The sequence below is a fragment of the Lactuca virosa genome, chromosome 9 (assembly GCF_052849685.1).
Source record: "Lactuca virosa cultivar CGN04683 chromosome 9, Lactuca_virosa_CGN04683_v6, whole genome shotgun sequence".
In the NCBI taxonomy this organism is placed as follows: domain Eukaryota; kingdom Viridiplantae; phylum Streptophyta; class Magnoliopsida; order Asterales; family Asteraceae; genus Lactuca; species Lactuca virosa.
Genome location: NC_136434.1, coordinates 44,970,424 through 44,997,050, shown reverse-complemented (window position 1 = coordinate 44,997,050; position 26,627 = coordinate 44,970,424). Strand labels below are relative to the sequence as shown.

At 39.0% G+C, this 26,627-nt stretch overlaps 2 long non-coding RNA genes across 3 annotated transcripts; one reads left to right on the top strand and one right to left on the bottom strand.

The window, feature by feature from the left end:
- Window positions 1-732: 732 nt before the first annotated feature.
- LOC145141399 (uncharacterized) lies at window positions 733-24,936 on the top strand. 2 transcript variants are annotated; one of them, XR_013722631.1, is made up of 4 exons: window positions 733-1,001; window positions 7,303-7,483; window positions 8,674-8,745; window positions 24,861-24,936. It is a non-coding gene; the product is annotated as an uncharacterized LOC145141399 (long non-coding RNA). The 2 variants fall into 2 exon arrangements; XR_013722632.1 differs by lacking the exon at window positions 24,861-24,936 and adding an exon at window positions 11,853-11,927 and having other exon boundaries at window positions 8,674-8,740.
- Window positions 5,882-6,729, bottom strand: LOC145138635 (uncharacterized). The gene is made up of 2 exons (XR_013721634.1): window positions 6,556-6,729; window positions 5,882-6,121 (listed from the first exon to the last, which is right to left on the bottom strand). It is a non-coding gene; the product is annotated as an uncharacterized LOC145138635 (long non-coding RNA).
- Window positions 24,937-26,627: the final 1,691 nt, after the last annotated feature.

Genomic DNA, 26,627 nt, shown 5'->3' with positions numbered 1-26,627 from the left:
GTTTTTTTTTTTTTTTGTTGTTGTTGTTGTTGTTGTTGTTGTTGTTTTTCTTCGATTTGACTTTTCCGTATTGTTTTCCTTGACGACAAGGAAAGGTTAAGCTTGGGGGATTTTGATATCTTGATTATTTATATATATTTTAGCAATCATTTTCTTTTACTTTTAGCATTTTTATTATTCTTTTTGCATTAAATCGTTAGATTTATTTTTTTGAATATTTTTACTCGTTTAAGCTAATTTTGTGTAGATTTGTTCGAGCAATATGGTATTTTGGAGCATCGTTAAAGCCATATCAAATTCCTTGCAACCGCGATTGAAGTCACATAGCAAAATCCATGAGCGAAAGAAAAACAAAGCGATATAAATTAAATTTTCGGATTTTGACAGCTTTGTGCGGCTTTTTTCAAGCGATCAGAAGGAGGGGAAAACGATGTCCGATTGAGTTGAAAATTTACAAGAGTCTTCACAACTCATCAATCTTCGACCTCACAAAAAAGAAATGGATTCGGACATGTTTGTTATTAATTTTGGCCTCGTGAACAGATGGGTAGAAGGCTGTCCAACAACCCATTTGGCAGCCCAACTAATTTAAAAGGCAGCCCATTATCTTTATTTGTCCAGCAGCCCATGTTTCAATTTAATTGAGCCCACTTTGAAGTTGTACTGGGAATTGAACGCAAACTTTAAAAGATGCAGTAGGGCATCTCATTTTTAATTTCGCCGGCAGAGAAGAAAAGGGGAGTGACGACGCCTAGCTTGCTGTCTCCTCCTTCCTTTCTTTCTTTCTTTTATTGCTTATTTTTGGAACATTTCATTTTAAACAATATTATCATTGATATTTATTTACGTCATGATTTTATTGTGTTATAATTAGTTATTTTCTTTAGATTAGATTAGGCTAATTTTTGTATCAATACTTTGATTATGGATGAAGTTTTTGGAGCAACAAGAAGTGACGATTTCAAAGAGCTTTTGGCATCTTCATTTCGTAATCGGTACCGGTATAATTTTTATCTTTTTTATTGTTATTATTATTTTGTCTAGTTAGTTTTTATTTTCAGTATTGGGTGACACTATGGAGCAATTAATTGATTAGGAATAGTTTTGTGTGGTTTTGATGATATTCTATGAAAATATTTTCTAGTAAAACATCTATTTATGTGCATATGTCTTTAATCATGAGTTTAGATATGTGAATGTTTAATTAGTTGGTTAATTTTTTGATTACATAATAGATCTTCAAATTAACAAGCAACAAATGGTTCTTGTGATTGTTTTTCTTTCACACAATCATGAAAATATTTTCTCCAACATGGTAGTGAAAAGCATTTTGACTCCTTTTGGATTTGGTGACTTTTTGGTTCTTAATGATAGTTAATTTTCATTAATTACATGCTTCATGGAAATTATGACTTTAACTAAGAAAATGTGTTATGAGCTTTTCTAACCATTGTATTAACTAAGAAAAGTCTAGGTGATCTCAAGCTTCTTAGATTGTTATAGCTAAATTAGTATCCATTAAACTCATTGCACCACAAAATTATGATGATTAGTCAACTAATTGAACTCACGATTTATCCCGATATTGAAATGTTTTGTTTTATAGCTTTTCTATTTTGTTATTTTAGCTTTTTATAAATTAGTTTTTATCGTATTTAATATTTCAAGAAACCCCCACTTTTCATTATTTTTATTTCGTAGAAACTGAATGCATAGATTTGATTCGAACCAATCGTTGTGGATTCGATCCCTATTATCGCTACTACAATTCATTTTTGTATGTAGTCGTATTAAGTTTTTTTTTTATTTGGAGGTCTCGACACCCACTAGAGTGGCCGAAAATTAAAGCCCTTGGGGTCTTTATATAGTTAAGTTAGGAAACCCTAGATAACCCTAATTTAAATATTATATTAATATCTCAAATTTGGTAATTATCTACTCCCTACGTATCTATAAGGAATAATCTAGAAACTCTAGATTACCCTCTAAGAAGCCGTCCACCTCCATAGGGAAGGTTCTGTAACCTCTTGGTCAACTATTAAACAATTACAATTAGACCCCAGCATTAACTAGGTTGGCAGGAAGCGGTATAAGTGTTGTAACACTGCAGGGTGACCGTAGCATTCACTAGGTTGGCAGGTAGCGGTAGAAGTGCTGTAAAACTGCGGGGTGGCTATAGCATTCATTAGGTTGGCATGTAGTGTAGTAGTGTTGTAAGACTGCGGGGTGACCCATAGCATTCACTGGGCCTATGAGCAGATGCAAGGATGTTGAGGAGCTATGATTAGGCTCGTAGTTTCCTCTATGTGAGATTAGACCATGGCATTGTTGGTTGTGAGACTGTGGGAAGGCCACAACCTTCGTGGGATTGAGGAAGGTTATAGGCCAATCTGGGGCCGATTGTGATATAAGACTACAAATGGACTAATAACAATCACTTATAGCAAAGTAGGTTGTTTTCATCAATGTGAAGGTTAGTTATCTTGCACCTAGTTGGAACAGGAGGGTTGTTGGAGTCTTATATACAACCAGGCTAGAATAGCTTCTTCCATATAGACTCTTGGATAAAGTCTTGTGGTACGGTCATTTGAGGGGATGTCAGTTTCAGCGACCGGTCGGGAATTCGGTGCTTCAGATAATTGGTAGACTAGCTCGGAGCTCAAGAGATATTGGGTACATCGAAAATGTGAATGTTTGGTTAGCAAGATGTGATTGTGCATTGTTTAGGCACCAATGACCGAGACTCGTGTTGTGATTTGTCTTTGCTTTGGGTGCGAGGTTTTAGGCGTCGGAAAATGCTAAAGTTCGTTCTCCAGTATCAGTGGAATAATTCATGGCCAGAGAGGTTTGTCTGGTTCAGGTTGCAAATGTAGTTATTATGGTTGTGAGAGAATGTTTTTGCTTCGTTGGAAGTCAGACAAGGTATTGGGTTTTTGGATTTCGGACGGAGTAGTGATGGTTACTCCTCATCGGTTAAGGTAAGTGCGTCACAGACTCGTTATTCGTCAGGGTGTGAGAGTTATGCTAAGATTTGGTTTTGATTGTAGTATTGGAAGACAGTCGTCTATAAGAGTCGACTCCTCAGTCTGTATTGGGGCTGTGGAAGGATTGTCCAGGTTGTCTGGCACGTATGGTATGTAGTAAGGAGTGATTTCGAGGACGACATCTAATTTAAGTGGGGGAGAGTTGTAACACCCGTTTTCCAGGATGGAATGATATAGAGTTTCAAGGAGTCAAAAGGTCGAATTTTGGAAGAAATGGGATCTCACGACGTGAATTTTGAGTGGTCACGACGTGAGGGAGGTTAATATGCAAATTTTGTTCCAGAATGATCTCATGAGGTGAGGCATAAAGGCTCACAACTTGAGAACCGATGCAATCCAAGCATATGATTTTTAGGGTTTCCTTCGTATTTAAGCCCTTCTATGTAACACCAAAAACTTTTTACATATATTATAATGTTATTTTCTAGGAATTTATCAGAGTATTATATAACATCGTTCAAAACCCAGAGTTTCCAAAAACCAAATAACGTTTTTCCCAGAAAATTAGCAGGTGTACAACCAGATCAAAACCATAATTAAAGCAACAAGATTACTATGTACAAAATCTATATCCAGTCCATACTCGTGGTGCCACTATCATCACTCCGTACTAAGCTTTTGTACCTGAACCTGGAACACATGGCACATAACACTTATTAGAAAACATGTCTGGTGAGTTATAATTTAATACAATAATTAAATTACTATAAACCATAGCGACCGAAATATAGTCTCATAAATAACTACGGCTATCCATATTATGGCCCAACAATAATTTACGTCTATCCATATTATGGTCCCGTCAGTAATTCACAGATATTCATACCGGAGAACAAATCATCCAAATGGTCACGTCTTAGTCCATAAGGACCCTTGGGCAAGTTTGCAATATCTTTTCTCTTTATCTTTTCTTGTGTTACTTAATATATATATATATATGTAACAACACAATATGACTATATAATCAATTGAACAATACATTCTAAGTGTCAACAAATTTAATAAGCACTTATTTCATTAAGCACAACATACAAGCCATGTATTCCTACTTTACAAGGTTTTATAACTCACCTTAAAGAAAGCTAGGTTGATTAACTTTTATTATCACGCTGCTGAGCAATCCTTTCCTTCGATCCTTTAGCTTAAGTAGAAAACAATAAATCTTGCTTGTATTCCTCTTTTCAATTTGAAGCAGGAGATGGAGTGTTTTTAGTCCTACCCGTCTCTCTCTATTTCTTTGTTACATAAAAAAAATGAAACGAAAATGACGAGCTAGAAAAAAAAACTATCTGCTTTACATGGACATGTGGCAGTTTCACTAGACACGTAACTTCCTAACTTACAAACACGTGGGATGTATCAAATAAGAGTTTACCATCAACCTGACATTACACAATGACAAGTTATTTGATCTATATTTATAAGTTTTATCCTTCGTCTCCTATGTTATTGACATAACCTATCCTCCATATTATATTAGTGGTCCCTTGTCTCTTCTCAAATAAACACATCATATCCTTAAATTTATAATTCCTCCATAGATTTATTGTACGAATTCGGATTTCGATTGTTTTATATCCACAAATTCATATTAAGTCAACTACTTTCATATAATAAGTTCCCTACTAAAGTATTATACATTTTTAATTATGTAATATGTACATCGATATATATTGTGTTATAAAAATGTTACTATTTCACTTCTCGAGTTCACATATATTTAGACAAAATACATGTTGAAACACATAATTTGAGTTGTTTATTTATTTATTATTTTACGGTCGTTACAATACCACCCACTTAAAGGGATTTCGTCCCCGGAATCTTATCAAAATTGAGGTGAGGATGATATGTTGTACTTAGGTGGATTTTTGTTCCCAGTTCTTTTTGTAAAGCTTGCCAAAATTTAGAAGTAAATATGGCATCTCTATCTGATACAGTTGTCAAAGGAACTTCATGAAGTCTTATGACTTCTTCAACATATAACTTCGCTAGTTTCTCTAAAGGAGTTGTTTCCCTTATTGCTAAAAACAACGCACTTTTTGTCAAGCGGTCAACAATAACCCAAATGACATCATGTCCTTGACTAGTCCTTGGTAGCCCCATGATGAAATCCATAGTGATTTCATCCCATTTTCCAGCTGGGATTTGAAGAGATTTTGATTGTCCATACGGGGCCTGATGCTCAAATTTGACTTGAGCACATGTTGAACATTCTGATATATATATTTGGCCATATTTGGCTTCATATTAGGCCACCAATACATTTGTTTCAACTCTCTGTAAGTCTTTGCACTCCCAGGATGAATGGAGTAATTAGATTTATGTGCTTCTTCTATTACCATTTTTCGAGTGTCCCCAAATGCGGGAACCCAAATTCGGTCTTTAAACGCCTTTAAGCCTCGTTCATTTTCTCCAAATACTATCTTTTTTTTTTGCAGTTTTTCTTGTTTAATATTTTCAATTTTCATTGCTTCTACCCGATCCACTTTGATTTGATCCAATAGATTAGATATCAAATCTATTCTCATGGACCTTCCTTTAATACGGGCCTCAAGTATTTTCTGGCTTAATGCATCTACAACTACATTCGCCTTGCCGGCATGGTAGATTATGTCACAATCATAATCATTAATTAGTTCGATCCACCGTCTTTGCCTCATATTCAAATCTTTCTGGGTAAATACATTCTGAAGACTTTTATGATCAGTGTATAACTTGCAGTGCGTACCATACAGGTAATGTCTCCATATCTTTAGCGTAAAAACAATAGCCACTTGTTCTAGGTAATGGGTTGTATATCCCGTTTCAGCTTCTTTCAACTGATACTTGTACCATCCAAAACTGTTTACATATATTATAATGTTATTTTCTAGGAATTTATCAGAGTATTACATAACATCGTTCAAAAACCAGAGTTTCCAAAAACCATATAACGTTTTTCCCAGAAAATTAGCGGGTGTACAACCATATCAAAACAATAATTAAAGCAAAAAGATTACTATGTACAAAATCTATATCCAATCCATACTCTTGTTGCCACTATCATCACTTGTACTAAGCTTTTGCACCTAAACCTGGAACACATGGCACATAACAATTATCAGACAACATGTCTGGTGAGTTATAATTTAATACAATAATTAAATTACAATAAACCATAGCGGCCGAAATATAGTCTCATCAATAACTACGACTATCCATATTATGGCCCCGACAAGAATTTACGGCTATCCATATTATGGTCCCGCCAATAATTCACGGATATCCATACTGGAGAACCAATCATCCAAATGGTCCTGTCTTAGTCCATAAGGACCCTTGGGCAAGCTTGCAATATATTTTCTCTTTATCTTTTCTTGTGTTACTTAATATATATGTAACAACACAATACAACTATATAATCAATTGAACAATACATTCTAAGTGTCAACAAATTTAATAAGCACTTATTTCATTAAGTGCAACATACAAGCCATGTATTCATACTTTACAATGTTTTATAACTCACCTTAAAGAAAGCTAGGTTGATTAACTTTTATTATTGCGCTGCTGAGCAATCCTTTCCTTCGATCCTTTAGCTTAAGTAGAAAAAAATAAATCTTGCTTGTATTCCTCTTTTCAATTTGAAGCAGGAGATGGAGTGTTTACTGTCCTACCCGCCTCTCTCTATTTCTTTGTTACATAAAAAAAAATGAAACGGAAATGACGAGCTAGAACAAAAAAAACTATCTGCTTTACATGGACATGTGGCAGTTTTACTAGACACGTAACTTCCTAACTTACAAACACGTTGGATGTATCAAATAAGAGTTTACCATCCACATAATGTTACACAATGACAAGTTATTTGATCTATATTTACAAGTTTTATCCTTCGTGTCTTATGTTATTGACATAACCTATCATCCACATTATATTAGTGGTCCCTTGTCTCTTCTCAAATAAACGCATCATATCCTTAAATTTATAATTCCTCCATAAAATTTATTGTACGAATTCGGATTTCGATTATTTTATATCCACAAATTCATATTAAGTCAACTACTTTCATATAATAAGTTCCCTACTAAAGTATTATACATTTTTAGTTATGCAATATGTACATCTATATATATTGTGTTATAAAAATGTTACTATTTCACTTCTCGAGTTCACATATATTTAGACAAAATACATGTTGAAACACATAATTTGAGTTGTTTATTTATTTATTTATTTATTATTTTACAGTTGTTACATTCTAAACCCATTTCAGGGTTCATTACCAGCCTCCAAACCACCTTTCACCTCATAAAACCTTACCCTTCATTCCTTGCTTGATTCTTGGCCTTTTTGGAACATTTATTGGTTTGAAGAAGAAGAAGAATAAGGTGATATTTTGGAGATGCTTGCAAGTAATCATCATCATCATCACCACACATTGTTTCTGGACCCTTGTAAGTATCAAAGCTTCCACCTTTATTGTTGTTTGTGGCTAGATCTAAGTTTTTCCCACTTTTCTCCTTGGTTGAGCAAGTTTAAATGAATGGAAACTATAAAGTTGGCAACTTTATGGGTTATAAGGGTCCTTAAAGTGTCATGAAGTTAAGTTCTAGTAAATGGTTGAGTTTTGGACCCTTGCATGAAAGTTGGATGACATTTTCTTCAATTTTGGTTCCAAATGAGATCTAGACATGTATTAGATATACATGCCCATAAAGCATCGACTTTTAAGTGTAATATGGAGCAATAAGACCTTCTAGAAAGTTAGAGTAAGAGGCTGAATGGATTAAGGACTTAAATTGTTGGATTTTTGGCTTCAGACTGTGCTCACGACGTGAGACATAGGGTCTCACGACGTGAGGGTTGAATAACCCCATTTCTGTTAAGCTCCTTGGGGATCATGACGTGAGAGAAGGCTTCTCACATCGTGAGGTCAGCTCCAGTGACGTTTCATGTATGGGTTGGCTGAGTTGAGCCGATATGAGTTGGAATCGGACCGAGTGAGCTCTCACGATGTGACCAAGGGTTGGTCACGACGTGAGGCTAAATAGTTGACCTTATGGGCTGTTGACTTTGACTTTGAACATTGACTTTTGGTCAAGTTTTATTTTTAGAAGGTAGACTTAGGGTTTACCTTGTGTGGATTGATAGGTGGTGTTAAGCATCCATCATTTGGAAATAGAGTAGTTAGTAGTGGTCGAAGGGGTATTAAATTGAGTATTAGTCGAGTTTATGATTTGGGTGAGTCTCCTCACTGTACTCGGGGATCAAAGGAACCAATGTCAGCCTACTTGTTTATGTTATATAGGAAAACCAGGGGGTGGCCCCTAACATTTGTATGAAAGACCTGGAGGTGGCTCCCGACAAATTATATGCAAGACCAGAGACTGGACCCTAGCGGTTTTATGTAGTATGTTAGTTGTCTTTGTGAAACTTGCATGGAAGACCAGGAGGTGGCTCTTGGCACTTGTTGGTAAGACCCAAGGTTTTGGCCCCCAAACTGGCAAGGAAAGACCATGATATGGCTCATGCATAATGACAAGACTATTGTTGGCACATAGCAATCTCTATTGTATGTATGGTATGTGGTATTTTGGGAAACTCACTAAGCTTTGTGCTTACGGTTTTATGTTCCTGGTTTCAGGTACTTCCGGTACGATGGGGAAGGGCATGACGTGACTGCACAACATCCTCCAAAGTTTTCCGCATTGGTAATGTAATGCTCTAAAATTTTCAAATAAAATTTTCATTTTTAATTCTCAAAATATTACTCATAATTCCACATCATCACATAAATTATAAATTATTTTCAAGACAACATCAGAGTATCCCAAAATCCTTAAATCTCTATAAGCCAACAGATGTGTACAATCGAGCCTTCGCCTTCCCGAAATTAACAGGAGTACCTGAAACATATATCACATAACACGGTAAGCACGAAGCTTAGCGAGTTCCCCAAAATACCACACAAATAATTAGCCTCTCATGGCTATATCTCGTTAAGGACCCTCCGGTCATGTGTCTCAGTGAGGACCCTCCGGTCTTATAGCTCGGGTAGGACCCTCCAGTCTGGTATCTCAGTGAAGACCCTCCGGTCTCACGGCTCGGGTTGGACCCTCTGGTCCTATCTCAACAATGCACATGATACTATACAACATAAATCACAAGACAGAATGCATGATATCACATATCTCAGTATGAGCACATAAGATCAACAAATACTCAGAATAATATAACAACAAAAGTCACAAAGACAGTATGCAGGGTAACACATATCACAGTATAATCAAATAAGACCCTCCGGTCAATAATGTCAATAAGACCCTCCGGTCAATAACACGAATAAGACCCTCTGGACAGTAGTGTAAATGAGACCCTCCGGTCAGTAGTGTAATTGAGACCCTCCGGTTAATAACATGAATAAGACCCTCCGGTCACACATAAATTACCACACTGGTAAGTATAGTGAGAAGACTCACCTCACAGAGTAAAGCAATGTATCCCCACACTCGAGCTGCTGGTCTAATCTCCACCCCTCCATGGCCTCCAAAATCCACAGTTGACCGAACCCTAAAGTCAACGGAAGTCTACAGTAAAAACTGATCCAACTCTAAAAGTTAACGGAAGTCAACACTCAAGTCAACAATCCATGTTGACTCAACTCGCCGAGTACAACTCATGAACTCGTCGAATCCCTCAGAACTCAGTAAATCGTGAAACCCCGAGTCAACTCGTCGAGTTGCTAGCCAACTCTTCGAGTTCATGCAGCATCCAGAAGACTAGGAATGTAACACAAGTCAAATTTAGGTCAAAAATAAATTGTTCAATAACCTTATTTGGGATGAATAAAGTGGTAGAGATCATTACTAGGTTTCCAAACATATAAAGAAAACTAAAATCCGAGTTATAACGAAGAAGTTATGACCAATCATAGATCCGCGTCAAATCCGGTAAAACACTGTTAAGCGTAAAACGCGAAATTTCAATAAAATACTTTTTAGCCTTAGATATCTAAATGAAATTCATAGATATCATTAAACCGTAAACATACATAAAAAGAACGTCCAAATTTGACTTCGTATGAGGAAGTTATGATTTTTCTAAGTTTCAGATATAGCAGTAGACATCTAAAAACTCGAAATAGAGATCGAGCGACTTTTAGCCAACGCAACCTAAACGAGACTTGAAGGTCTCGTCACTAGTAGTACAACGGTAAAAAGACAGACGAAAACGGACGTCGGATGAAGAAGTTATGAATTTTTAACAGACTTTTCATGTCCCGGCCTGTTAAAAATATAATATTAAAAATAAAGTCAAAATTAGCCGACGAAGTCTAAACGGGAGTTGTAGAGTATGTTCTCACCTACGCGTGGATATAAAGAACGTCAAAAACGGAGCTTGTACGCGAAAGTTACGGAATTTCAAAGATCGGGGCACAAACATCGAGGCTGGTCCGAAGGGAACGCCCTGCGTTCCCAGGGAATGCCCAGCGTTCGCAACCCAGAGCCAGTCCCATCGCCCATTTAGGCCGAGGTTCATAAGCAGTGACGCACGAGGACTCCGGAACGCGCTGCGTACGAGGGAGCCCCCTGCGCTCCGGAACGCCCCACGTTCGCGGCCTCTTCCAACCCTATATAAAGGATGCCAGGGTTCCAGGTTTTAGTTTCTAAAGGATGCGAGAATACCCCGACATCCCGGTTTCATATCCAAGCTCTGACGGAAGTTCGAAGCCCCGAGATTCCCGAGAAATCGACTTCTTTCCGGTCGAAGTGCTGCCCGAGCAAAACATCGTTTTCATCAAATCTTCACTTCTACCAAGTGAGTTCATATCCCTATCACTACACTTTTAAATGCTTTTTAAATGCTTTTTTTAAACACTTTTAGGGGGAATACAAGTAAACACACGACTAAAATCGTGTGAAAACATCAATCTTTTGCTATACTTTTCATGCTGTTGTTATAACTATCATACGAAAATGTTGGCATGCAAAACATCTTACAATACCACTTTACCCTCTCGGGATGAAATATACTTATAAATAATAACATGCTTTATTTATATGTTTTCATAACACATCATGACAAGGGTAACCATTCAACTATAACATTACGTATATATAAGAAAATACAACTCATTATTATGCCTTTATCAACACTGTAAAAAGGGTAATCATTTCAGACATAAACATATACATTTCAAGAATACGTGACTTAATTGAGAATATGTGAGTCATTCATCTTCATTATACCTATCAAGGTAACACTAGAAAGCCATGTTTTATAACCAGAGTCTCCGTCTGGAGAACGTGATAAGTGTGTATAGATCTATACGGGACTGATGATCCCGCACCCTGGCTGTTAAGGGTGACAAGTGTCATAACATTTCGACGCCTGAAGAACGTCGCTGCAGGAAAATCCATCATAGTACGGTTATGAAAACTCACAGGATAAACAATTATTATGGTATTATGTTTTACGGAAAAAGTAATATTACAGTTACTTTTACGTGAAAATACAAGCTTCCTATAGTTTTGTTCACTAATAAAACTATACATTATCAGTTTAAGTATGACATATTTACTTACAAGTTACAGTCTTGGATATTTAAGACTGCTCCTCACTTTTAGGAAAATATAGGATTTTCCTGGTTCAATACATTCATTTCTTACAACAACAATTCATAACTCATTTTATAAGAAAATATCAGATTTTCTGGAAAACAAACGTGAGCTTTCGAATGGCATACATTTACTTAAATGACTACTTATGAACTCACCGAATTAATTGTTGACACTTTTTCTTTGAAATAACTTGTATTCTCAGGAAATCGCTAAACCAGGTTAGCAACTACTTTTAGGGATTAACGCTCTGGCGTTAGTATCATATTTTGGAACACCATATTGTATTTGATTTTCAAACATGTAATACATACAATCATGTAAACTTTTCAAATATATATATTATGGTGGTGTGTACTTTCTTTACTATTCAATTGTTATGATACTGAATATGACGTCCTCCGCCCCCCAAATGTTTCCGCCGTTCAGGTTTGGGGGTGTGACAAGGAAAAACCCCAACTACTCGTCGATTTGCCCCATCAACTCGTCGAGTTCACTCTGAATCCAAGGACGGGTAAAACCCTCTCAACTCGTCGAGTTGTCTCACCAACTCGCTATGAGAACAAGATCGATACGCAGGGACAAGGTTTGAAAATTCAAACCTTGAGTGAATGCTTAAGATCAATGTTTGCTTGCTAATAGATGTTCAAGTCGAGGCTGGAAAGACCAGTCAAGTCTTAGATAATATGTTTAACAAATGATCAAGACATTAATTGAAGACAAGTAGTAAATGATCAAGGTAAAGTTAATAAATGAAGAACAAGAAGAATGTTTTGAATATGATAAGAGTAAATGCCAAAAGTGAGTGAAAGATCCGTAGTTGACTTGTACTGAAAGCTCCTTTAAATAGGAGTGAATGTTACAGCGAATTAACCCAGGTGTTTACATAGGACCGGACAAAAGGCATAAGTCTAAAATTCTGATTGTTCTAATACAACTATAGACTTAATCCTATGAAACGTTACATCAATAACAAGACAAAAACAATAAATGCACAAGAGACAAAACAAGATGTTCCGGATCAGCATGCATTCCGGACGTAAGGGTCAGCTCCGGAATGCCTTCACTCTTCTTATCTCCTTATTTGGTCCGGACAGGTTTTGGACCACTCTTCACTTCAGAAGTCACACCCTTCGGAATAAGGACATGATTGCTAGAGGTTCACTTTCAGGTTCCAACAATCTCCCCCTAAGTGAACTTAGCAATCCAGTAAGCTCAGTTCATTTCTTCCTTGATGAAGGTGTAGGCTCTGAACACCATTCTCGCACCGCAATGTACCACGCCAGTTGGCTTACAAACTTTGCCTTGACCTGTTCCGGAGCATCAGACTTGGACGCCCGGGATATGAACTTCTTCAGAGCTTTGGTCGGAACTAGGTTTTTGTCAAGGACTCGGAAGAAGTCCTTCTTGTTTGTTCTTCTGGTGGTGTAGACAAACCCTAGAACCGGTTCTTCAATGGGACCGTCTGCAAGAATTTCAGCTTCCGGAAGAACAAAGTCGATCTTGGCAACAAATTGTTCTGTTCCATAGAGGTGTGCAAGCTCGTAGTCACACCGGCAGAACTCAGCAACGTAATCTTTAAGAAAGCTGAGAGTTGCGTGGTAAGCACCCATATTGATGTCATCCTTTTGGTTTTCTCTGAAATAAGCAGCTAGGGTGAGGATGTCGTTCGGATTCATTGAAGGAAAATCTGCATCAGTAATGGTCAGGGGAGTTGGCTTGTTCCGGAGGAGGTGGAAACGGAATAAGGGACAGTTCAGCTCAAATTTCACTAAAAATTTTCTTCCGAAGCCTTGAACTTTGGTGATCCTCTTCCTTGTCCACACTTCCTTGAAGGGTTGAGCATTCTTTGCATAGAAGGTTTTGAGCCTTTCTCACTCTGTCCGGATGATCACTTCCGGATTATCAGTTGGGTGAAGAGGAGCAAACTTAGTGTAGAATTTGCTGTAAGGAGAGAGAGGAAGATCCAACTGATCTGCATCATTGGAGGGAAGATCATAATATAGGCACGGAACAATTTCCCGAGCCTTGAGAATTCCTTCACGGCAGAGAGGAGAGATGCCACGCATCGGATCAGGATTGTCTTTCAGAGCTTGGATCCGGATGCTGTCCTCAAGTGCCTGATTTATTTCCTCCTGAGACCATCCATGTTTATGCTTAGGGGGAGGTCCGGAGTGAAAGGCTTGTTGTTCAGCGGTCATCGGTTTCTTCCCTTTGTCTCGTTGAAGCGCAGCTATGGAAATCTTCATATTCTCGTCGATCGAAAATTCCGGAGTGGGATTTGGAAGTGGTTCTTCCGGAATATCATCAGGGGTCCGGAGAGGAGAGCCCTGGTCGATCGGAGCAACTTTGGGTTCCGGAATGGGAGATTGAACTGAGGGAGTGGCTCGGAAAGCTTGAGCAGTCAGAAAAGATTTTGCCTTAGCCATTTTGACAGCCATTTCAAAAGCTTCCGGAAGAGAGGGTGGCCAGGAGACAGCGGACCATATCCTCTTTTGTTCTTCAGACATCTCCTTCGGAATGGAAAATTTTGGAGCTTGAAGACCAAGAACTCCTTTGGGAGCTTCATTCGGAACATATATGTCTTCATCTACGCTTCCTTCTTCTTCAGTGATACTTAGGATTCCGAAGACGATTTGAACGTCTTCATCTTTGGAATCCAGGTCCTCATCCCGGAGTATGAATTCTATGGCTAGTTTCCATCTTCTGCTTGGGCCTTCTCCCCCTCTTGCATCGGTGAATCTTGGAACCAGTGCAAGCTGCAAAACATCTTTCAAATCGTCAAATTTTGAGAAGACTTTCTGAAGACCAGAGTTGAGTTGAAGAGTGAGAGCATCGTAAGCGTCAGCAGTGGGGGCTTGCTCAGAAAGATGTTTGAATGTGCTGCTGAGGATGGAAATCATCTCATCAAACTTCCTGTTCGGAACATCAATAATTTTCCAAGTTGAGCGCAGGAGTTTGATGAGGACTTGTTGAATAATGAGGTTCATCTCATCCTTCTTCTGGATCTCCTTCTCCAGCCGTTTAATTTGTTTCTCATGACGAACATGGGTCTGCTTGATTAGGTCGTTGGTAGCAGACACCAATTCATCATGAACCTTGAGCATTGAAGTGATGGTGTTGAGGTAGTGATCAGCAAGGATATCATATTTGGTGTCGACTTCCTCCATTGTATGCTTGAGCCGGAGGGAGATAAGCTGATCCAATTGGGCTTCCCTTTCCGCAGCAGATGGTCCGGATTGCTGGGACAGGGACTGAAGAATGAAATCGAGTTGGGCATCAAGTCCGGAGACTTTTTGATCCAATTTAGTGTTTAACTCAGTTACAGATGCCTCAACAGATGACACTTTCTTCATGGTGTCGGAGACATTGGTGCGGATTTCCAGCAGAGCAAAGGGGTCAACATAGTCACCAGCATTGGATTCCGTGTCAGAACTCGAGTGTTGCGGAGGAGATTGGTTGAAGGAAGGATTGGTGGAAGGACCAGGTTTGGTGGTAGCATCATCTTCATGAGGTTGAGAGTTGGAACCTCCGTCCGGAGTGGTTGAGGAAGAGGATTCGAAGTCATAGGCAGACTTGGAGACTGATGCCTTTGATTGGTAGTGAACTAAATTCATGAGATGTGCATCCGGAATGGTTTTTGCATCTTCTTCCAGCATGATTTCTTCAGATATTTCTTCTTCCGGATCGGTGTGAAAAATACTTTGATAAGTGGTGATGGGAGGTAGTTCCGCAGTGAGCTCGTTGATAGCATCAACATCAGTAGGAGGAACATAGGGAAAATTGCTTTGGATAGCCCTGTTCCTCATGGAAATGAGTGTGGACTCCACCTGAGCTCTGGTGAGATCCGGACGTTTGGATGCGACACTGTTCACAAAATCATCCCATAGGGGATCGTTAACACCTGGTCGTCCTGTACGCCTTCCGGGTATCAGACCATTTGACGCTTCCGGAGGTGGAGGGACTGCTCCTCCTCCTGAAAGCTTGGTGTCCAGAACAGTGGTTCCAGATTGTGTGTGTGTCGAAGAAACAATGGGGGTATCAAAAGTGACTCATGAGTATGTTCCAGGGGGCTGCAAGGAACTATGTTCAACACCTGCATCACCTTTTTGGGAAGGTGAGGGCGGATTATGTGGAGACTCCCCGTGAGTGTGTGCTTGTGTTTTTGAAACATCGAGGTGTATCTCGGATGAGTGGGTAGGTGGGGTGTGCGGATGGCCAGAATCAGCCTGAATGTCATGGGTGCCCTCCTGATGAGAGGGGACACTGACTTTGGTTTTCTTTTTGGTTTTGGGCTTAGTGGGAGAAGCCTTTCTCTTGGCCGTCTTCTTGATTTTGGGTCCGGACTGTGTAGGCTTGGCCTCTACCGAGATAGGCTCAACAGAGACAGGGGCAGGTTGTGTTGGGTCAAACACAACCGAAGTCTCTAGATGTTGTTTGAGAGAAACGAAATTGGAAGGGATAAGGGCCAACATGTGGTCCGGAAGACGTCTGACCGGACCAAAGGAGGATTGGTCCGGAATCCTATAGGCCTTAAGAGTTTTGAAAGTAACACATACCTCCGGAGGAATGGTGTTGACCGCAAGCGGTTTTGAAAGCTCCTTAAAGACTTGTTGGAGCGTCAGTGCCCAGAATTGAGGGCTTGAAATTTCGTTCGGCTTCCGCTTTGTAGCAAACTTGCAGAAGTCTTGCCACAGGACTTCCGGAAGATCAACAACATTCTCCTGACCGGAGTAGATGCTGAAGACAACATTGATCCAATCTTTGCTTAGGGTATCCGTTCCTCCATGCTTTCCGGACAACCCTCTGAGAATGATGTGCATCAGAACAGTCCATAGTCCGGACACAGCCGTCTTCTTGAAATCTTTGGCTCTGTAGTCTTGAGTGTACCCGATGTAGTTGAGGAATGTATGAAACTCTTCAGTCGTTGGCTCAACTACTTTAAATCCTCGTGGATTCACTTTGACATCAATCACCTTGAGAAAGGTCGATTTGTAGATGGGAACCATTCTGTCCCCAATGATCATAGTTTCGAGGGCACCATCGACAAGTCGAATACTGGTGAATGCGCGATGAAGATGATGAAGAGGCAGTGGCGGTTCTGGGGTTTTCGGGAGAGGAACTGAAATGGGATGGTTTGCGATGAACTCAATCATCACCCTTATCGATTCGTCATAATCCATTGGGTTCAGAGAGAACAACTGAGTAGTGTCTCTCGAGAAAGGTTCTTGATCAGCAGAGGAGGAGGATCCTTTTGATCCTTTGGAGGTCTTCTTCTTGGCAATCGATTTCTTGGGGACTGGAGCAGTGGATTTGAATTCTTGAGTGGACGCCATTGTTGCAGGTTATGCGAGCTTGAAGAACACGAAGAATAGTAGAGAGAATTTGGGAGATTGAGGGTTTAGAGAGCGTAAAGAGGTAAAAGGGGTTTTGAATGATTATTTATAGGTAAAGGAAATGGGTCGGGTTAGGAGTGTAATGATGAGGATCCGAGAAGAAAATGGGTTGCATTTAATGTTAGAGACGTTGATTGGACAGGGGAGGTGAAATGTGAGGTAATTTGTGGCTAAAAATGGAGAATTTCAACCGACGGTTAGATGATTATTTTATGGGGGCGTGCGATCGTGTCACACAAATCGAGGAGGATAGGATAGGATCTTCCTGAAAAGTAACCGTTGAGAAAAACCGTTTCACCTTAATGTCCGGTGGTATTCCGGATGAGCTGTTCCGGACAGAGTATGATCCGGAGAATAAAGAGTTGTGATCCGGAACATACTGGTTTTAAAAAGAGGTCCGGAATGCGAAGTAAATCTGGAGCAAGTTCGAGTTTAGGAGCAAAAATTCAGTTTGTTTGATAATTCCGGAGCAGATTTGTAAATGGTTCCGAATCAAAATTGCGAAAGCCATCCGGAGTGAGATTTAAGAGTTCCGGAACAAGGTTTGAAATTCCGGAGCAATTTGACATTCCGGAGCAATTTTTGAAATTCCGGAGCAAGTTTGAAAATTTCGGAGCAATTTGAAATTCCGGAGCAATTTGAAATTTCGGAGCAACTTTGAAAATTCCGGAGCAATTTGAAATTCCGGAGCAAGTTTGAAAATTCCAGAGCAATTTGAAATTCCAGAGCAATTTGACATTCCGGAGCAATTTTTGAAAATTCCGGAGCAAATTTTTAAGATTCCGGAGCGCTGAATTTTATATCCTTTCCGGAGTAGAATTCTGGATCCAATCATGAAGTGTATTCCAATATGATGATTTAAGTACTAAAGAGGACTTAGAATTGCAAACGATCAGGATGAACTGTACAACTTAAAAAAACTCAAGTGAATGTCAGAAACAAAGGTGAGTAAAATGATCCTAAGTATTCCGGGTGAAAGTAGTCCCGAGATGAAAAGATTTTGAGATCGGAACTAGATTTCTTTCAAATACGTCTATCAAAGAGAACAAGTCTCTTGAAAGAACTGAGGATCCGGTACCATCATACCCATTTTGTTGAGAAAACCATTGAATTTGGTTTCGTCTAATGCCTTGGTAAAGACATCAGCAATCTCATCGTCAGATGGAACAAAAATGAGTTCAATGTTACCATTAAGTACATGATCTTTTATGAAATGGTACCTTATATCGATGTGCTTGGTCATGGAATGTTGAATTGGATTATGAGAAATTCCAATAGCACTTTGAGAGTCACAATAGATAGGAATGCGTTGAAAGCGGTAACCATAATCCAAAAGTTGAGATTTCATCCACAGAACCTGAGATGTACAGCTGGCAGCAGCAATGTATTCAGCTTCGACTGTAGAAAGTGCAATGCAGTTCTGTTTCTTGGATGACCAACTGACCAATCGACCACCTAAGAATTGACAGCCACCTGAAGTGCTTTTTTCTATCGAGTTGAATACCACCATAGTTTGAATCAGAGTAAGCTTGCAGAAGGAAGCTCTCATTAGCTGGATACCAGATTCCGAGACTCTTTGTACCTTTGAGGTATCAGAATATTTGTTTCACAACCAAAAGATGAGACATCTTTGGGTTGACTTGAAATCTAGCACATAAACATGTTGAGAACATAATATACGGACGGCTTGCTGTGAGATAGAGTAGGGATCCAATCATTTCACGATACTTCTTTTCATCAACAGAAACACCCGAAGGGTCGGCAAAAATCTTGTGTCCGAAGCCCATAGGTACCTTGGCGGAGGCACAGGTGTCCATTGAGTATTTCTTGAGAAGTTCCGAAATGTACTTCTCTTGGTGAATGAAGATACCTCTGTTAGTTTGTTTGACTTGGAGGCCGAGAAAGAAGCTTAATTCTCGATTCATGCTCATTTGGAATCGACTGATCATAAGTTTGGCAAAATCAGCAACCATAGATGAATCCGTAGATCCAAAAATGATGTCGTCCACATAAATTTGTACCAGCATGAGATGTTTTCCGTTTGATCTTCGGAATAGAGTGGGATCTAGAATTCCTCTTTGAAAACCGGAGCGTTTGAGAAAATCAGTGAGAGTCTCGTACCATGCCCGAGGAGCTTGCTTGAGTCCGTAGACAGCCTTCCGGAGTTTATAACAGTAGTTTGGAAAGGAAAGATTAATGAATCCGGGGGCTGTTGAAGGTATACTTCAGTGTCAAGTTCACCGTTAAGAAAGGCACTCTTAATATCCATTTGGTAAACTTTGAAGCCTTTGTGAGCAGCTTAAGCAAGAAAGATTCTGATAGCTTCAAGTCGTGCAACAGGAGCAAATGTCTCGTCGTAGTCGATCCCTTCAATTTGTGTAAAACCTTTAGCTACCAATCTTGCCTTATTTCGGATGATAACTCCTGCATCGTCTAGCTTGTTGCGAAATACCCATCTTGTACCGACAATGGGATGATTCTGAGGAGGAGGAGGCACGAGAGTCCAGACTTCATTTCGGTTAAATTCTGCCAGTTCTTCTTGCATGGCTGTAATCCAATCAGCATGCTCCAATGCTTCCTTGATGGATTTGGGTTCAACCATGGATATGAATGCTGAAAAATGACATTCATTTTGAATGTTGGTAGCTGAGCGAGTTTGTACACCAATATTAGGATTACCGATTACTTGATTCGGAGGTTGATCCTTCGTCCAAACATGTAATTGTGGGAGTTCTTGTGCAGCCGTCGATCCTATATCAATAGTGGAATTGATTTGCTCCCCCTGAATGATTTGAATATTGGGATGATGCTCCCCCTGAACTTCTGAACCAGAGAGATTGACATCATCATCAGAAGGGAACTCAAAGAAGTTTTCATTTTCATCAATGTTGAGAGGATTAGAGTCATCGAAATCCGCAGCTGCATCTTGGAAGCCATCCACATTTGATTCAAGAGAGGGATTTGAATTATTCTGCCCCTCAACCTGAGAAGGTTGAAACGATTCGGAATCAAATGAAGGAAGGCTTGGAATCGGACCGGAGAGATTTTGAGAAACTGGAGCTTCCGAAGGAGGAATTGGAATTAGAGATGGTCTTGATCGAGATTCCGAATCAAGAGCGGTTTCGGAAGGACCAAAGAGAGTTTCAAAGTCAACCTCAAGAATTGTTTGAGGGTTCGGACACCCGGGCGGAGGAGCATCGGACTCCATGATGTGAGTTGTGATGTGAGTGGGGCCAGAATTTCGAACAAAGTTGTCATCAAAAGTAATATCAAAACTTTCTTCCAGAACACGAGTTCTCCGGTTGAGAACTCTGTAAGCTTTTGATTTGGAAGAGTACCCAAGGAAGATGGCTTCATCAGCTTTAGGTTGGAACTTTGTGTGACAACCCGGAATTTCTATCTTGTATAACTCTTAAACTCAATCAAGTCTGTCTCATTTCTGCTAACTTTTAGCACTGTTTAGAGTCTATTCTGAGTATTCTGAGACTAGTGCATCAAAGGAATCAGTGTTTGGAAGTGTCAGTTTAAAGTCTAAACTATCTACCAAATCGTAAACCTCCTCAAAAGGAGTTTACGGTCAGGAAGCTTAGAGCTTACGATCATGGTGACCATAAACTCCCTATATATACACAATTCTTGATCATTTTGATCCTTTCTTTCCTTTCCAAGCCAAAAATCTCGAAAACTCTCTCAAGTATCATAAGATCTTCATCTTGATCTTCCAAAAATGTAAGAATTCCTTCCTTACTTTTGTTGTTACATCTCTTTATCTAGTGATTATACATGATTTCATCCATGAAATCTCTTCATTTTGATAGATCTTCAAGTGTTCTTCATTTCACCAATAACACCAAGAACACACACTAGTGTTCTTGGATCCTAATCATCCTTACGAGTTTCTAAATCAGTAAGTACACTACCCCTAGTTTGATATATGCTTGAATCACTAGTTAATCACCTTGAAAACATCATTTTTAGCCAAGAACAAGGTGTTTACGGTCTAAGAGTATCTCCGTAGACCGTAAACTCTAATGAAAGGTGCATTAGAGCCCTTAACCCTTCTTAAGGCTAAGGCATGGTCCCTAGAATCCGATGTCTTTGAATGAAGCCCTTGAAAACTATCTTTTGTGCAAGAAATGATGAGTTTACGGTTGAATCTCCCTAGACCGTAAACCTTATGACCGTAAGGTCATAGGACCATAAACACATAGGACCGTAAACCCATTTGAACTGTGAACTCCTTGACCGTAAGGTCATTTGACCGTAAACCCACTTGGACCGTGAACTCCAATGGTCATACCATTTTGACCGTAAACTCACTTGGTCATGTCATTTAGACCATAAACTCTTTAGGGTGGCCATACACCCTAGTTATGCAATCATATGTGATTGTATCCCTTTAATCTAAGAGTTCCTAGTCTATTAGGGTGTTATCCCTTATAATTAGTTGTTTAAACACTAATTGTAAACATATATGTGTCATTATATGCTAAATAGGATCCGTGTGTGCTCAAGCCTTCACTTGACACCTATCATCCTTTATCGATCTTACATTCGAGTTACTCACTACAGGTGAGTTCATACCCCTTAATCAACCTTTTAAATGATTTTAAATGCTTTTATGGGGGGGGGGGATACAAGTTGAACTATTATAGTTATTATATCAATCACATGTGATTAATAACTACCAAACAAGTGGATTTCTTACCCTGAAAGGGCTTGATACGCTTCGGAAAGCGTGGAAAGCTAAATCCAAGATACGTAGGGCCTTTCGAGATTCTCGCTAGAATCGGCCCTGTAGCTTACAAACTCAACCTACCTCGTGAACTCAGTAACGTACATTCTACTTTCCACGTCTCGAACTTGAAAAAGTGTCTGTCCGACGAGACTCTTGTAATCCCACTCGACGAGATTGAGATCAATGAGAGCCTCAACTTCGTGGAAGAACCTATAGAGATCATGGACCGAGAGGTCAAGCAAACGAAGCAAAGTCGTATCCCGATAGTGAAGGTTCGCTGGAACGCCAAGCGAGGACCTGAATTCACTTGGGAGCGCGAGGGTCAAATGAAACTGAAATATCCTCATCTTTTCGCTTAGTTATTTGTAACTTAATTGCTTAAATTCTAATTTCGGGACGAAATTCTCTCTAACGGGGGATGATGTGACAACCCGAAATTTCTATCTTGTATAACTCTTAAACTCAATCAAGTCTGTCTCATTTCTGCTAACTTTTAGCACTGTTTAGAGTCTATTCTGAGTATTCTGAGACTAGTGCATCAAAGGAATCAGTGTTTGGAACTGCCAGTTTAAATTTTAAACTATCTAGCAAACCGTAAACCTCCTCAAAAGGAGTTTACGGTCAGGAAGCTTAGAGCTTACGGTCATGGTGACCGTAAACTCCCTATATATACACAATTCTTGATCATTTTGATCCTTTCTTTCCTTTCAAAGCCAAAAATCTCGAAAACACTCTCAAGTATCATAAGATCTTCATCTTGATCTTCCAAAAATGTAAGAATTCCGTCCTTACTTTTGTTGTTACATCTCTTTATCTAGTGATTATACATGATTTCATCCATGAAATCTCTTCATTTTGATAGATCTTCAAGTGATCTTCATTTCACCAAGAACACCAAGTACACACACTAGTGTTCTTGGATCTTAATCATCCTTACGAGTTTCTAAATCAGTAAGTACACTACCCCTAGCTTGATATATGTTTGAATCACTAGTTAATCACCTTGAAAACATCATTTTTAGCCAAGAACAAGGTGTTTACGGTCTAAGAGTATCTCCTTAGACCGTAAACTCTAATGAAAGGTGCATTAGAGGCCTTAACCCTTCCTAAGGATAAGGCATGGTCCCTAGAATCCGATGCCTTTGAATGAAGCCCTTGAAAACCATCTTTTGTGCAAGAAATGATGAGTTTACGGTTGAATCTCCCTAGACCGTAAACCTTATGACCGTAAGGTCATAGGACCATAAACACATGGGACCGTAAACCCATTTGAACCGTGAACTCCTTGACCGTAAACCCACTTGGACCGTGAACTCCAATGGTCATACCATTTTGACCGTAAACTCACTTGGTCATGTCATTTAGACCATAAACTCTTTAGGGTGGCCATACACCCAAGTTATGCAATCATATGTGATTGTATCCCTTCAATCTAAGAGTTACTAGTCTATTAGGGTGTTATCCCTTATAATTAGTTGTTTAAACACTAATTGTAAACATATATGTGTCATTATATGCTAAATAGGATCCGTGTGTGCTCAAGCCTTCACTTGACACATATCATCCTTTATCGATCTTACATTTGAGTTACTCACTACAGGTGAGTTCATACCCCTTAATCAACCTTTTAAATGATTTTAAATGCTTTTATGGGGGGGGGGGATACAACTTGAACTATTATAGTTATTATATCAATCACATGTGATTAATAACTACCAAACAAGTGGATTTCTTACTTTCAAACTGTGTTATCAAACAAACTACTTCAAATCGTTTTACAAACTCTTTTACATGTTAAATACTTTCTATTAAGCTCTTTTAAACTTATATTTTGTCAAATGCATATCTATATAGATATAGTTATATAAGTAGGATTGAAAGGACTTAGGACTGATAGCTCGCCTTACTTCCTGTTCCTTGTTTGGTTGTGGACTTAGGGTATCAGTTGTTTGTCCGAAGGTCGTTTGAATCTTAATTATATATTATGTATATGTGTATAGATATAAAAGTTCCTTCATTCAGTTCAATATCTTTGGGTAGCAAAGGTATACAAACATGTTCATTCATACAAACAACATTGCTAGTGAACTATAATAGGTATAGTTTATGAAGTTACTAATACTATTACTAGAACAATGAAACATACTAAGAGTCAGTTCATACATGAGTCAAAACATACTATTATGAGAATCAATACTCACTATAAAGAGAAACAGATAGAGAACACTATTATGAGAATCAATACTCACTATAAAGAGAAACAGATAGAGAACACTATAACGAGAATCGATACTCACTATAAAGAGAAATAGATATAGAACACTATAACGAGAAACAATACATACTACACACTATACACTAGAAAACATACTACATACTAGACAGAGAGAACATACACTACACTAGTACATACTATACAAATACAAGAATACTATAACATTAATGTGAGATACTACTTCGGGGCATAACATAACTGTTATGGCTCGTTTTGTAACCAGAATCTCCTTAAGGGAGAGCGTGAATTTGCGTATAGATCTATACTGGATTGACTATCCTACACCTTGATGCTCGCTACAGTGGGACTTGCAAGTCTACGGGTGCCAAATGTCATTTCTTCCGACGTCTTTCATCGTCGTGTTTTAGTCAGTTAGTATGGTACAATCATATCACATTTTACCTTAATTAACTAACAAGTTAAAGGTAGTTAGTACATTAGTAGTTACCTAGATAAAACTATAGTACATCATTAGTTTCCCACATTCATTCAAATTGTGATCTTCTCACATAAACGGTAATGAAAAACTATATTTTGGTAATGATAGTCATACTTTGGGAAAACGCACACTTTTACAAAAGAACAAATGTAGAGAACAGTTGAGCCTTGGTAGAAGGCTACACTAGTAGAAAATATAGGATTTTCTAGGAAGTTTACAAACATTTACATCGAACACTTACAAACTTTTACATCAAACATTTACAATTACATTCTTCAAACTTATACAAACAAAGACACTAAAATACTTATGAACTCACCAGCTTTAATGCTGATCTACGCTTTCAAAATAACTTGTATTCTCAGGTCGCCAGTAGACAGGTACCGATGGCCAGCTTTTGAGAAGATGGAGCACATTCAAGACTCATCTTTTATTTTGATTATACATTTTGGTGTCTTATAAGCTTCAGAACACACTTGTATTAAAATTATTACTATTAATGCAATGGATGATGTTGTTGCTTGTTTACTATTATGCATTGTTGTGATACTGTACATGACGTCCTCCGCCCCCGAACGTTTCCGCCGTTCCGGTTTTGGGGTGTGACAGATTGGTATCAGAGCATTGTTTATAGTGAATCGAGTATATCAACCCATAAAAGATATACAACTATAAACATAACGGGATTAAAATACTCTAACCAAGAGTTTATACTTTTAAATAATAAAATATTTAACCTAAGTATACATACCTCCATTCATACTAAAATCAGTGTCACTAGGACATAACAAAAGTATTACGATTGTTGGACAACGCGAGTAGTCTTGGGGACATATAATCAGATCTGGGAGTGATATAGCCTGATCAACTATATCTTTCCGAGAAGTGATTAGCATGTGTCCATGATTGTTTTTGATGTTGCAGCAAGTCTAAAAACTTACCAACACTACTACAACGAAAACATTAGAACAAAACATAAACTTAAAATACTATAGGAGTATTTTGTGTTACTATAAATTACTTATGTGCAAACTAAAAAGATCTTTATTAGTATGTCAATAGTTGTTGAGTGGATACGCTAAGGTTATATGTGACTAGGGTGTCATAGACTTAGAATCTGTGATCTTTGTTTTACTTCCTGTTCCTTGTTTGGTTGTGGGCTTAGAGTTAGGGTCACTTATTCGAAGGTCTATCCTGTTTTGGTTACATATGACTGGTATGCACTAGGCAAATGTTGGAGTAACTAGTAAGGATCATCTTATAATTATCTTAATTAGTACGTCTATTAATTATTTCTTTACCCCTTTTCTCGCATAGATAACATGGCTGGATTCCATATCCCCGGAGACCCGTACTTTCCAAACGAAGACAATGCTGGATGGCTTGAAGAGGAGCCAGAAGATGATCATCCAATCCCTTTGGATGATCACCATGCTGAAGGGTTTTCTGATGGTTCTGACTCCGAGCCAGAAGTCAACAACCTACCCCATGTGGCTCAAAACCCAAATCCAAACCCACGTCCGACTTTTCAAGGCCCGACGCCTATGTGGGTGGAAAGTCTGGAGACCTGGAGTCAGGAACAGGGCCAACCTATCCCATTCAATGGAGACCGAAGCTTTTAAAATGTGAGCGAAGGAGGCTCAGTGGACAGGGTCTTGCCTATCCTGGTCCGCAGGGTTGCTCGTAACGAAATTCAGGGAAGGACAGCCCTCCAACGCATTGCGGAGCTTGATGCCAATACGGTTATCAACACAATCTGCACTCATCGGCTGGAAGATGCCCATGGGAGAGCTGAAAGAGACCATGAGTCTCTACTTCAAGCACTAGCTGAGACTAGGGCTGAAGTCATAGAGCATCGAGTACGCAAGCGAGTGTACGAGCGATGCCTTCTTGAAATGGAGCGTGTGATGGATGAGTTATGGGTTCGCCCAAGGGGTTCCCGACGTCATTAGGGGATGCTCTGCTCATCCCTTCTCTTTTTGGATATAAGTTAGGACTATGTAAAAGCTCTAGTTTTAGTTTTTCCGTCTACGTGAAGACCTTGAACTTTCGACCGTCTAGGTCTAAATTCTGTCAAATTTTCTTAATTTTGGTTTGATGTAAGACCTACTTTTAGGTCGTTTTTCCCGAAC